General features: G+C 37.3%; 1 protein-coding gene across 4 annotated transcripts in view; it reads left to right on the top strand.

The window, feature by feature from the left end:
- Positions 1-15,286, top strand: part of atg7 (ATG7 autophagy related 7 homolog (S. cerevisiae)) — a 148,240-nt gene that overhangs the window by 121,134 nt on the left and 11,820 nt on the right. Inside the window, exons 18-19 of one of the 4 annotated variants that reach the window (XR_009446490.1) lie at positions 5,494-5,574; positions 5,660-5,753. The exons of the other annotated variants lie outside the window; for them this stretch is intronic. The gene's annotated coding sequence lies outside the window, so the exon portion shown is untranslated. The remainder of the gene's footprint in view (positions 1-5,493; positions 5,575-5,659; positions 5,754-15,286) is intronic. 4 annotated transcript variants of the gene reach the window in all.

The raw sequence follows: 15,286 nt of genomic DNA on the forward strand, positions 1-15,286 counted from the left end.
CAAGTTTTTTGACCAAGTGTTTGACTATCTTTCCTAATCTTCCCACCTTAACAATGTATCCATTTTCCTTGCAGCTGTTTGTGAAATGTCCTGGAACTTTAAAGGGGCAAAAAAAATGCAGTTGATTGAGGAAATAATATATTCATTGGAGGCTAAGGTAGTAGGATGTATTTACAATTGATGATTCAACTGGAGATGATGTAGCAGTTTATGGATTGTTGGCAAAGTTCTTGATGAAGAAAAGATCACATGGATCGAGTGACTATTAGAATCAATAATGCAGTAGTTTATATTCCATTCTAGATTGTAATTGGTTTGTCAGTGATTAATTCAATCCTTCTTTCATCTCTTAACTAAACTGTTGAGACGAGTGGCAACTTGTGGATAGAGAAAATCCTGAAGCAAAAATTAGAAATGTGCTGCAAATTGTTTGCCAAAGGACAATTAAGGTTTCAGATGAAGCACTCAATTACAGTAACATAGAGGGTAATGGTTATTTCTTCCAGGATAAATTTTTTCAGTGTATTAATTGACAACTGCACAAAAAAAATCTAATTTATTTGAGAATTTTATTTAACCCTGTGGTTTATTATAAATGTTAGATTAAAAATCAGCACTTTATGCAAAGTGAGCCATGTGTGCAGAAAGATGGAACTAAACTACTTGACATTACCAGGAATGAGGACATTGTAATGGTATTGCTGGATAGAGAGTGAAAAGAAAGAACCTTTTAAAGTGATACCTCATTTGATATTGACCTACCAGCTGCCTCCTGTCTCTAGTTGTGATTATTAATCTGGAACAGTTTATTTAATCGAAGTTGTACAATGCCAACTAAAATAAATTTCTCAAAAATGATTTTATCATGTGAGTGCCATATTTGTCGATGTTGTTCTAAAAATATATTTTAAACTGTGCAAAAGATTAGATTGTTTAAGTTCTTGGCACTGGTGTCTTCAGTCACCGCTGTTTTGAAAGAGAACAGGTCATTTCTTGGAATCAAGTGGTTTGATTGTGTCCACAATGCAGTGTTTTCAGGTAGAACTTAGGAAATAAAAAACAGGAGCAGGCCTTGCAGCGCCATTTGGAAAGGTTGGAGCACTTTGCTGTTCAAGGCCTATATCCCTTTTCTAAACCCAAGATCCCTAAGGCATTCCAAATTAGCTTAGCACCTGAAGCACATACTTATATAGTTGCCAACTTCAGCACCCAATTCATTATCAAAATATTTTAAAGTTTTATTGTTTATAGCGGGACTTTGCCCTGCTTTGTATTTTGGCCCAGATTTTTCCAATGGCCAGATATTCTCATCTACGCTGTAGAAATGATTTGTGCACTAGGACCCTGCAAAATCCCTAACCTGTACCATACCCGACTCCAAGAGGATTGCTTGGAAAGTGAAGGCTCCCGTAGGAAATTCCCCTGTACCAGGAGCCCTGTGTAGATATCCAATTAAACCAAAGAATTCAGAAGTTCCACTGCTGTTAAATAACTGATTACTCTGAGAAGGTTAGACTATGAAACACCTAGGCTAACCTCTGTGTAACTATTAAACTTATCCCCATTTACCATGTGCTCCTCCAATTACATCTCCCCAAGGTCTGTTTATGACACCACCACCCCCAAACTCCCGAAGCCCCACCCCAGGTTAAAACAGTACTCTTTTCTAACATTGGATTCATCAGCCCTCTTCTCCCAGCATGGATCGGGCAAACCCCAATCTCACTTTGCTACCTCCTAAAGCCCCGAAGGGCTAATACTCTGTCACCTGACAGTCCTCACAGGACCTGACATTCCCTGCCAAACTTAATATCTCCTACCCACTCTGACCTATGCTAAACATTCCATCACTTACCTGGCCCCCTTCCCAGTCAGTGTTCTATCCTTTGCCAATATGTGAACACAGTGGGACAAAAGATGTTGAAACCTATTTATAAATATCTTCTGTTTTGGGATTTGGATTTTGAACTGGTGGCATTGTGGGTTTTGGTCTGTGTGTATGAGGGTAATGAATCGGTAACTTGTCAAATTTCTGAAACGACGATTGTTTTTGATCCAGTATAATAGATTGTGCCCTCAATGGTGTAGATTTATTTGCATTGGGTGTGGTTTACAAGAAGAGTAACATTGACAGGCATTAGCTTGCTTCTGTTTAAAACCATTGTTTATTTTTTGTTTTTTGGGAAAGGAAGAATAATAGCTTGTAAAACTGTTGTTTGTCAGTTTCCAGAGGTTCTGATCGAAGTTAGATGTATGAAACAATTGCTCATTGAGAAATGAGTTTTCTGTTAGCTAATAAGCTACCACAATGTAAGAAAGTTAGTTTGAACCTTTCAGATTAGAAATGTTTAGCTAGATCCCTGGAGGGGTTATTCAAAGTTGCAAAAGTTTAAGCTTAAATTGTGTGAATGCTGAAGGAAGAGACTACCAAACCCTCAAGCCTGGCAATTGAAAGAAACAGATAATTCAAACCCCAAGCTTTGATAGAGCAGGAACTGTTTCTGATATTTATGCAGTGTGAAGATTTTGAGAAGATGTGATTCGTATTGTTTCTGTGTGTTTCAAAGTCTTCCAAATTGTGCCGTATGTAAATAACTTGGTTTAATTTTATGTTATCTTCCTTTTGCGTAATAAACTTCTGTTTCACAGTCAGAACTAAATCTGCAGCATTCTGAGCTTGTGTTTCAGTGAAAGACCACCTCGGTGAATAATAAAAACTTATCTATCAAGCCAGACTTTTGCCCAGTTATGTCATCAAATGGGATCATCATAATAGGAACATAAGGAATGGGAGCAGGAGAGGGTCTCAGCCCTTTGGGTCGGCTGCAGTGTTCCATAGTGTCATCAATGCTTCTGCTTCAGCTACAACTTTGTGCACTGTTCTCACCCAATGTCCCTTGACTTCCTTAGCATCTAAAAAAAAATGATTTCTGTCTTGAATGTTGTAAATAACTGAGTATCCACCATTCTCTGAGGTGGAAAGTTGCAAAGGCTTTCAAATATTTGAGTGAAGACATTTCTCTTCATCTCAGACCTTGATATCTAACCTTTTATCCTGAGGCTGCGACCTTGAGTTTGAGATTTGCCTGGCAGGGCAAATATTCTCCTAATATCTGTCAGATTTGTGAGAATGGCAGCAGGCTTGCTTATGTGACCAAGTGACTAGATCTTTTCTTATTGCCTATTAGAAGTTTTATTTTCTTTCAGTAAGCTCATTCTCCTAAACACTGGAAAAGCTTCATCTATTCATTCTTCTTTCATTAGACGATTTTAGCGCAGCAGAAATCAGCTGCTGAACCTAGGTTGCATTTCCTATACGACACATATATGCTTCCTTATATATGGGCAACACGCTAGAGTCTAGGCTATTCTGAAAGGGCAAAAATTACTTTATTTATTATTTATCTGTTCACAAGATATGTGTGCCACGAGCAACGTCACCAATTATTGCTCATCCCTAATTGCCCTTGCAAGACTGGTGATGAGTGGCCTCTTTGAACCCCTGCAGTTAACATAGTGTGAGTACATTTGCACATTTGAAGAGAGTTTCAGAATTTCAACCCAATAAGTGAAGAAATGGTAGTACATTTCCATGCCAGGATGGTGAATGGTTTGGAAAGGAACTTGCAGGTGATGGTATTCTCATGTCTATGCTGCATTTGTCCCAATTGGTAGATCTTGTGGGTTTGGAAGATGCTCTTGAAGGAGTCTTGATGATTTGCTAAAGCACATCACATAGATGGTAGTCACTGATGCGCAATGACAACAGTGATGAAGGGAGTGAATACTGGAGATGGTCAATGGGATACCAGTCACATTGGCTGCATTGTCCTGCATGGTATCAAGCTTCTTGAGAGTTGTGGGAGCTGCGCTTATTCAGGCAAGTGCGGAGTATTCCATTACACTCCTGACTTGTGACTTGTAAATGGTGAACGGATTTTGAGGAATGAGGCAGTGAGTTACTCACCAAAGAACTCGCCCCCTCTGACCTATCCTTTTAATTGTAGTATTTATATGACTAGCCAAGTTCAGTTTCTAGCCAGTGGTAATTCCCAGGATGGTGATGGGAGGGGGGGAGTTTTGGTGAAAGTAATGCATTGAATGTCAAAGGGAGATGGTTAGATTCACTGTTGATGGAGATATTCATTGCCTGAGATTTGTGTTTGTTGTTTGTCACTCATCAGCCCAAGCATGAATGTTGCTCAGGTCTCACTACGTATGGACATAATCTGCTTCTGTATCTGAGGATTGGAAATAATATTGAAAACCATACAATTATCAGTAAAAGTCTGTATTTGTTACAATGAAAGCTAGCGGAGTGCCCTGTGGCTCTAGTCCCCTATTGCTCTGCTAAGTGCAATTGAAAATAAAAAGACATTTCAGTCACCAAGATGACCAATTTGTGTGAGTGATAATGGGAACTGCAGATGCTGGAGCATCCAAGATAACAAAGTGTGGAGCTGGATGAACACAGCAGGCCAAGCAGCATCTCAGGAGCACAAAAGCTGATGGGATGAAGTGTCCAGGCCTGAAATGTCAGCTTTTGTGCTCCTAAGATGCTGCTTGGCCTGCTGTGTTCGTCCAGCTCTGCACTTTGTTATCTCTTTTATGACCAATTTCTGTACCTTGTTGATATCAAGTTTTTAAACAAAATGATATATCAACTAAGTTTCTTAATAAACACACACAGATTTATTAACAAAACGAAGGTTATTCAATAAAGGTGCTTATGTCTCTAATTATCCCCAGAACATGTGCACAAACTTGTACACAACCTTTGCTTTCCATAGGAAAACGGAACAAAAGGAACAGGTTATTCTGCAGGGATTGGTTTCCTGAATAAAACATCAAGCAATTGACTTTCTTGAAGGCAAAAGGTTGAAGTCTGTAGCTCTAATGTTCTGGCTAACTGAGTAATGATTTACAGTTGTCTCTGAAGTTTCACAAACACGGCTTGCTCAGGAAATACAGTCTTGAGATGATCTTTCAATGACTTTCTCAAAAGAAACAAGCACATTTCACCCTGAACTGATGTAGAGTGTTTTCCTTCCAGAAATTGGAGTGATCAGCTGTAAAACATGTTCTTAGCAAGCTTTTCTTTAACACTAGCAAAAACATAAATCTCTCCAACCAAGTCACTGCATAACCAGTTGCCACGTAACTACAGCAAAGCAAGCAATTACCACCCGTCATGTACTTTTACGTAGCCTTCTTTTAAAGAAGCTGTCCAGGTATGTCCACAGAACTTGAAACCAATTCTGTTTTCCACAATCCTTAAGAATGTAAATCCTCCAAGTAATATTAAATGTAAAGTGCATTCAAAGCATTAATCATTCGAGAACATCCATCACTCCTGACTTTATGATAGAGGGGAAGTCGGTGATGAAGCGTTTGAAGAAGGTAAGGTCTAGTTAGCTGCCCTGAGAAACTTTTAGGGTGATGTCCTGGCAATGAGACTGACCTCCATTCAATAACCATTTTCTTTTATGCTAGGTATAACTCCAAACCGGGGAGTGTTTCCTTTTGATTCCCATGGACTGTAGTTTTGGTACATTTCCTTGAATCTGAAAAAAGGTATGACTGACAGAAATCATACTTGAAAAATTAATGCAACTAGAGCTAAACAAACATGCTGGGTATAATAATCCACATTCTACAGCTGTGAAAAAGGTGACCGCAGAGATGGAGGATATATTGGCTGTCGCAATAGAGCAACCACACGACATCTACCTACAATGTGGAAAATTGTTCAGGTATGTCTTTTCCACATATCCAAAACGGCCAGTTATCAATTAAGAGTTTACTGTCGATATCAGCAAAGTGATGTAAAAGTAAGTAAAGTTACCACAACCCTAGCAGTCCGTAGGGCTGTTCTCTCATTATATAGAGACAACTGCAGTGGTTTAACCTGAGGGTCACCACCGACAGCTGGAGCAGGAACTGAACTCACCATCATCCTGTTTAGCAAACCAGCCATCCAGCAAAATGACCTAAGCAACCCCTTTAAATGGTGTAATGGGGTTACTGATAGTGTCGGCAGGTGGCCCTTGCCCACTGACAACCTGTTCAATAATATTCAGTTTTGGTTACACCGTGACCACTCAGGTCCTGAACTTGGTCTGAACATTGACACAAGGGCTGAACTCTCGTGGCAAAGTGAGTATCAATATCCTTGACAACAGAGCAGCATTGGAGCTTTTTTTACAGCCATAAATTTAAATCCCTAGTTTCAGAAATTCTGATTAATTTTGACTCTTTGCATTATCCTGGATGTAAAATAGTTGTTTTTTACATGCTCCTTTGACATATTGATGTGAAAATCTACCTTGAATGTATTTTATCTTCTTTACTATTACTGTAGATTTGGTTTGCCAATTGTATATAAAAATTAACATTTCCTATGACGGCTTTATTACCTGTGTAATGCATACCTCTGAATTCCTCATTTATATTCTGTCCAGTACTACAATTACTGTTCAAAGCTCTAAAATCTACTCTACTAGTGTTTTTTTTCTGTCATTTTCATGTTTCTTCCTTTGCTTTTTTTTAAACTCCACCTGAATGGATTCAACATTTTGATTTTCTAAGATCCCTTTTCTCTGTGATTTTCTTCTCATTTTCCATTTTCTGTAATTCTTCTAAGAATCAATTATCCAGAAATATTTAACTCCCAACCTCAGCCACAGTGCTGCAATGACTCCATCTTGGTTATTTAGATCAAATCTATTAATATCTGTTTGTTATTTAACTAATCCAGTTTATTGTGAATGCTTCACGCCATCTTTAGCTTTTTTTTTTAACCTTGAGCCACTTTTGTTGCTAATGCACCATTTGCTTTGTTGAGCTCACTTCTTGACACATTCCAGCCCAGTTCAACTGAAGCCTTTCTCAACTCTCCCCACTGGTGCCACTACTCCACCAGACATGGGGAATGGGAGAGCATGAAGAATTGAACAGATTTTGAAAATTTTCCATCCAATGTAAAATGGCCAAGCATTCCAGACCAAGAATTGTTTGAATCACCTGTAGTGTAGAGCTTCTTCCCAAATCCCAACCTGTGTAACCCCAATCACACGACAGATTTTAATTTTCCATTTCTTTTTTTATTGGCTTGCTTGCCTTGTGCAGGGCCTTCTGTGCTCTGGATATGGTACAGTTTTTAAACAATTTGAGACTGCCACCACTCCTGTTAGCTCAGTCCATTTAATCCCTCAATACTAGCAAACAGAAGAGACTCTTATGCCAACAGTCGTGCATGGATTGAATCCCAGACACTGATAAGGAACGGATTGTTTCCATTCTTTCTTTTAAACCAGTGAAGGTGCTCTTAAATCAATGTAGTTGAACTTTTGAATGTATATAAATAGAAATGGAGAAACTGACTTGGCATACTTCACACAAGATGAGTTTCACTTCTTATCTGTTCATTGTAAAGTTAGCAAACATGCTACCTACATATCGCACGGAATAGCACATCTGCTCATTTCACATTCCTTCACAGTGTATGACATGCACATCTCTCATCCTTATGAGGAACAGACAAGCCCGTCTGGAATCTCCCAGGATAGTAAATGCACATTTTGCAGGTCCCCAGGATAGCTGATGCATTCCTCTTGTGCTGCAGTTCATATTGCAACTGTGTGTTTCTGTCACTCAAGTACAGTTGTATTCATGTAAAGGTTGAATTTTTGTGATCAGTATTTTTGCCTAAAAGTCATGTGGTTGACCTTTACACACGTATGGTTTTCAAGGGTTTGAAATACATGTTTGATTTGGGCCTAAATGTAAACCAAATAAAACATTGTTACAATGGAATAAAGACTATTTTTAAAAAAACATGAAAAATGTCATCAAATATTAAAATTGTTTTATAACTTATTTCATCCATATTAATTCTTCAGCTTGTATTAGTTTTATGACTTTACTGGCTATGTACATTTCATCCCATAAAATATAAACAGGTAACAGATTAGCTTCAGCATTTCATGTTGAAATCCTTTGAAGTTATTCTAACCCCCATCTGAATAATTTTGTACCAGTCATAATGTTGTATTACATGATAGTATGAATCTTCCTCATTCCCTTCATCGTCATCATTCATAGTAATTTTGGCATCAGCATTTCACAAGTTATCATTCTTGGTACTGGTGAGCACATGCAATATGCCAAATTTTAGAAATGAAATTTTATTAATATTGACATTGACTTCACTCCATGACTCCTCAGTCCATTGACTGAAGTTGCTAGTGAGGGTGCTTGCAGATTTCTGCCTCTGATTCACAATTTCTAACCTCCCAACATGTAATTGTTGCACACTTTCTGGATAGTGTCCTTGAGGTTTATTTACACATTTGTTCAGAGGATGAACAGTACTCATAGAACCAAGATCTTATAACCAAATAAAAATTAAATTGAAATTTTGCAGCAAGATGTTGAATTGAATTGGATATTTAACTTCATAAGGCATTTGCTAAGTTGATGACATCAAGATAAGATTAAAGGACCAAGCAAATTGTGATCATGTCACCACCAGTGCAACATTTACATATCATCTAAAGTCTCTTGCCATGTGTATTAATTTTTTTTCCCTGCACTATTGCAGATATATGAAGGCCCATTTAAATAATTCGTACTAAACTATTTGATTCACTCTGGTATATGCTGGCAGACCTGCTTATCTATTCAAAATACTTTCACAGAGCTCTCCAGTTACAATGTTTGAACAAGCATTCTGCTTAATTATGGTTGACATTTATTACATCTATTTACTAGTGGGAACAATGCAATCTTTCAATTTGCAAAGCAGGTAAGAATTTATTTCCTCTTGGCTTGTGTCCAGAAAAGCTCGTTTCATTGACATCCTTGCAGGTAGTTCCCATATAGTATTTAATTAAGGTTTGTGCCTTTTGGGAAATTATCAAGCAGGTGACAATGGTCAAAAGCTGTTACGACCTAGTTTTGTTTAAAACTGGGCCCGGTTACTCCTACTGTTATAAATATGCATTGAATGAAATACGATGTAGGTACCGACTGTGCTATGTGGAGGGACTGGAAAAGGATGCATGATATGCCAGGGCATTTATAAACTCATTTTAAAGGAACAGCCCTACTGGATACAATTTATAAGTACTTAGATACAGCTTCTCTCTTTCATTTTAATATAAAACACTACGTGTGGAGAGGTTTATCTGGTCTCGCCATTATCCCCCTGAAGTAAGCAGTAACTTTTTACTAGATGTACTGACCTCACTTCCAAGGTATTTCTTTTACTTTCTTGTGCCTGTGTTAGTAACTGAGGGCTAGGGCAGTAATATATGGCACTACGTTTGACTTTGATGCCCTTGAGTTAGAGGTCAGGAAAAAAACCAGTTTTCAATATTTCATTATTAACCGACCACTGAAAAAGTGAACAATTGCAGATGGTCAGGTAAGGACCATTTTGGTCTTACAACCTGTTCAGCATGTTAGTGAAGTGTGGTTAGCTGGCTAACATGCTGGAGCTGGATCTGAAATTATAATGTACCAAGACCAGTTTCCTAAAGGAGGGGAAAAAAATTGTTTGTTAAAACTAAAGTTTTGCTTTAAGAAATGAATGTTTACAGAGCAGTTCTAAGTATATTACTTGTCATGATGCGCCTGTGTAATGGTGGAAAGTTCTTCATTATGCTCAGTGCTGACCTCACGTAAACCAGACAAACGATGCAACGTGCTAACTAAAGTAGCTTGTTTTAGCAATACTTGTATCTTATACACGGGAATATGCACGATAGCAGCAAAATCTCTGAAATAAATTGAAATAAAGCATGATAAAAATCTACTGATACCTAAAAATGAAAGTGAATTAATGAAAAATTGTCAGTGAAAAAATCTGTTCAGGAAAAAAAGTTATTTAAATCATTATATTGAGCATAAGTCTGAAAAAATCAGATGAGCATGTTGATATCAACAGACATTCTGTTTAGAAATATATTCATTCAAACATGGAAAAACTTTGCCTGCAGAATCTGGTGTATGGCATTTGATTTGACAATAAGAAATATTTTGTATACAGTCAACAGAATCAGTTAATGTTACATGAACTGTGTGCATGGTCTGAAAATATTAACTGCGATAAGTGTTTAAACATGAAGCAATTTAAATGGTTTTGGAAAGATTTGATAACCTTTATTAATAAGGATTCATGTTGAGCTGAATTTTCACAATTCCTTACCAGGACTGGACTGATGTGCATGGATGAGACTGGACTGGTGTGCATCGATGAGACTAAACAGCAAAGAATCATTTGCTAAAATGTTGCAATAACCCATCTGAGAGTTCCCAGAAAAGGATCACCAAATTAAAGTAGGTCAGATGGAGGCATCTCTCAGTAGTGCCAACTAAAACAAATAAAGTTGGGGTTAGTTCAGAACACTTTATTTCAAAAGAAACAACACTGGCTTCTCCTCCTCTGCCTGCCACTACTAAATGCATTTATCTTCGTTTTATTGAGTTGGTTCATTTAATTTAGTTTCATTTCATTTGCCATAACTGAATGAATAGTTCATCTGCAGTGGTACTGAAGAACATGAGTGAAAATAACTGAATTTGAAGAGTTATAATTGAAATACCCTTAAACACAAATTGAAATAGAGTAGTTAGTACATAATATGCTCTTAAAAATAAACTGGCAAAGCTTGATAGGCATGCTTTCCCAATCTATCAGCATTCAAATAATAATCTACTTGCCTGCAGTTGCGAACAAAATGGATATGGATTTAAGATAATTACAAAAGGTTCAGCAGAGTGGAACAGGGAAGACTGATATAACCAATGTAATTGGACAAAAATCTGGCTCAAGAATGATGAGCAAAATGGCCTCCATCTATGTTATTAATTCCAGTATTGGATTGGACTGAATTCCACTGGTTGCTAGTAATAATCTGCCTACTTTTAATTACAAATAGATACTGGAAGAATATCTATATGGACAAGCTACTGGAAAGCCACTGAAATACCAATTCAGTAATTTCAGATGAATAAAAGTAAGAAAAGGAAAGCGTTGCACAAAAATTTCAAGGCCATTCCTATGATAGCAAGTTTATCTTAAGAATGATATTGGAATGCTACCATTTGTATCTATGTAACTGAGTTAGCGAGGAAAAATCATGCAGGAAATCTATGATTAACTACAATCAAACAATTCCTACTAGAAGTGTGTCTAAAGATGTGATGGAGCAAGATTCACAAAATAAAAGGCCTGTTCATGCTTATTGTTAATAAAGACCAGAAATCATATACCAGCAAGGCAGAATGATTTAAATAAACAGTTCAAAGTGCTGTACAGCATTTGGAAAGTCTGATATTAAATTCTAGTCCTAATAATCTTATTTATTATTCATGTGTTTTGGTTCTTGCATTTACTGAATGGAGCCCAATCTTGATCTTTGATCCAAGAATGGGGATGAAAGGCCTGCCTGTCAAACTTACAATGAAAAGAAAGGGAAAGAGCTTCAATCTCCTATTGTTTCAATAGTAACAATCATCAAGTTCCCAACAAATAGATTGAATGAAGAGCTGCAAGTTTCTTACACTTGTGCAATGAAATCTTATCTCTGAGTATCACCACATGATTCCCACAATAAGAAGACAAAAATTTTTTTCTGTCCATACAAATTTTTTCAATTATCAAGAAAAATCCCTTCTGCCTCTGTAGTTTTAACTGGTGGAAGACATTTCAAAAATTGTGCATGAATTCATCAATTGTTCATTAACCAGCACTAGACAGGAAAAGGTATCATGCTGATGAATTCAGATCTGATAATCCTGAAATGTTAGGATAGTCTAGCTGTAAACTTTCTCAATCATACCTTCGTCATATGCCCATGCAGTCTAACGATAAATCCTTAATAGTTTGAAAATACCTTTTGAAACAAGTTTTGGCTGGGTGCAATGCTTTGACTTTAACATGCTTGCCCATGTTTGAGTCACAATGTTGAGATTGCTGATTCAGTATTTGATTTCAACTGATTCAGCAGCAAGTGTCACTGTCAGTATTGCTCCTGATTAGGGAGGGATGTCTTACCAGGATTCTCCATTATTGATGCAGTTCAAAAGCCTAGAAATTTTACTGAGAGGAAGTTGGGTAAGTATATACGCTCACAAAGAATGGCCACTTGGTCGCTACTACAGAACAACTGCCTTAGGTCATGTAGCATTGTTTGTGCTTTATGCTTTTGGATAGAGACTTTTTCCCAGGTTAGAAAGGTCAGTTACAAGAGGGCACAGGTTCAAGGTGAGAGCAGGGAAATTTAGGGGAGAAGTGCAGGGAAAATATTTTGCATAGAGTGTTTTGGGTGCCTGGAATGTATTGCTAGTGAAGGAGGTTGAGGCATGCGCATTAGCAACATTTAAAGCATATCTTGACGAATACATGAATGGGAGGTGAACAGGAGGGATTGAAACTGCATTTCAACAATAAATAGCGGGTCTAAATAAGGATTAGGAATCGGTGCAGGCTTAGAGGGATGAAGGGACTGTTCCCATGCTGTATTGTTCTTTGTTTTTATACGAGGTCAAACTAAAAGTGTGAATAGCCAAACTAAGCTCGTAAATATGTAAAGATTTTGATACAGGCATAGAGGAAAAAAAACATGAAGCTGGTGTAATGAAAGCTTCGTCTTTAGTATATTTTAAAATTTGGCTTTTGAAGGATTGTATCAAAATGGATTTGATTCATGTTCTTTGTTGATTCCTGGAATGAATTTGTTTTTTCTATGAAAATGCTCGATGAGAGGGCAAATCAGAATTTTTTTTGTAAAGTAAAGATACTTCTGGAAAGTCACGTGTTCAGCAAATGGCTTGTACACTTTATAGAAAATACTTGCCTCGTTGTCTTGCTTGAACAGTGTTTTGCTTCGAGGCTACATGATTTTCACATGGGGCAGTGAGCAGAGTAAAAAGCTTACAGAACTAAAGCTATCCAATTCATCTCTTCCCCCATTTCTGAAACACTCTGTTGTGCCTCTAGTGTGAAATCTAATTGACCTCCTGGAGCTTGTGGGAAAACTTCTTGATATGCAGTTCCTAAGCAAGTTGTGTCTGTCAAGACCCCAGAAACAATTGCACATTTCCAATGACCAGTGTGTGCGCGCACCAGGGCATAAGATCAACTGGCATCTGAACATTCCTACCCTTTTTCTGCTTTTCTTCTTTCAAGAACTGACTTTCATTGGTTAAAAGATTTTTCCCCTGAATGAATTTCTGCAGAGAAAATGCGGTTTTTGCCCTCTACCTTCTGTATGTTATTCTTGGCTATTAAGAGAGGTAAACATCTATGTTTTCAAATTTAAAACTATGTAGTTTTTCATCTTCATTTAAGAAGCTGTCTGTTATTATCAGTCAAATTTTATGTTTATTAAATAAATCTGGCTGGTGGATGTTTTTACTTGCATGTAGCGAATCAATAGATGAAGGAAATATGTGATTGGCCATGTCAGAAAGTGGGTAAAATGATTAATTTAAATTTTGTGACCTGCGGAGTATTGGGACTAAAGAGAGACGGTGCGCTCCTACCATCTTGAGGTCATAACACCACAGGAATTCACAATAAGCAATCGTACATTGCAGATGATCATGAATTGTCAGTGCATCTTAGGCTGCATCCAGTTACTTTTCTTTTGAAGTGAAAAGCTGGCTACCGATTTGCAATTGCCTGTTCCTGAGCTAGCTTCTGAAATTAACTTCGACCCCTTGAGATCATTTATATGATCCATATTCCAGGCATCAATGAGTCAAATCCAGTTGTCAGCTTTTAATATTTATTGTGAGATTCAATACATCTACCTTTGCTTGTACTTAAATATCATATTATTCCAAAACATAAACATGCCCTATAATCTGAGAGCTATATTGCAGTATTGTTTATTTTCAGAAGATGTTATTATGTATTTTCAGAAGTTCTACATAATAACTATATTGAAGATCATCCAATATAGATTTATAAACACTATAATTCTACTGAGACAAGTCCAAGCAATACCCAGCTCTCCCAGCTTGTAGATCTAGTTGTACAAAAAGCCTTGCTCTTAAAACACACGCCATTGGAATTTTTAGTTTTAATAGAAGCTTTATTCCAGCTTCCACGTAATCCTTTGCAGGGACATTATAATCATTTTATCATTTACAAGTATTTATACAGTTGTAACAAATGTTTACATTTTTATCCTTGCTTCAAAGTCCTTTGCTGTGCCAAACAGTGCCAGCAGGGAGAAATGTAGGGAATCTCATCACAGCTTTTATATGCTGTTTTCTTAGCTTACTCCACATTTCTGATTTCATAAAATTATGAGAAAAAAGATCAATTTATGTCCAAGTAAATGACTGCCTTAGTTGATCTCTGTTTCTATTATTTTTTGGGATTTGGGTGTTGCGTGTCAAAGCCAGCATTGGTTGACTATCCCTAATTTTTCTTGAACTGACTGGCTTACCAAGCCATTTTCAGAGAGTGGTTGAGAGTCAGCATGTCGTTGTGGGTCTGAAGTCACATGCAAGTCAAACTAGTTAAGGAATGGTAGATGCCCTTCTCTAAAGGGAATTTGTGAAATAGATGGGTATTTATGACAATTAACTGGTTACATGGTCATGATAGGACTCCATAATTCCAGAGTTTTATTGTCTCCCAATTTAACTCTGCTACAGTGGGTTTCGAGCCATGTCCCAGAAACATTAGATTGGGACACTGTGACGTTACTGCTACACCACAGCCTCCTTTATGACTTGGTGGGACTTGCTGCTACATGTTCTCCACATAGTGATTTCTGCATCTGGGTTTGATCTCTGAGCTCAGAGTTGCGTGAAAATGAGTCATTTCTATCTGAAGAAGCATAGATCAGTGGGAGAGCTGCCCCAGGCCAGTCGTGCAGACAAAATCTGATTTGGAAATGTGAAGAATCTGGCCATTAACTTAGTTAAATCAAGGAAATGAAACTGTTGTGTACTGACTTTATTGGGTTCTTTTTATTTGAATAAAAATAACAGGCTTCAGAATGATTCAGTTAATCTCTGTAATCCAAACCTCAGATTTGTGCAGAAATATTATTTTTCATGAAACACAGTTTCAAATGGCTATTTAAATCTATTGCTATTCTCTATCCTACGCAACCAAATCAGATTTTGTTGGCAGGCACTCCAACTGTGCTATCTGCTTATCTTCCTACATATCATGTTTTTGTTTTTTTTTGTTGTTCAGTTGGAAAGCATACAGGAATTATCTTAAATATGTTGAGAAGCATACAGTCTGAACTGATCA

This window comes from Stegostoma tigrinum, chromosome 11 (assembly GCF_030684315.1).
Source record: "Stegostoma tigrinum isolate sSteTig4 chromosome 11, sSteTig4.hap1, whole genome shotgun sequence".
Lineage (NCBI taxonomy): Eukaryota > Metazoa > Chordata > Chondrichthyes > Orectolobiformes > Stegostomatidae > Stegostoma > Stegostoma tigrinum.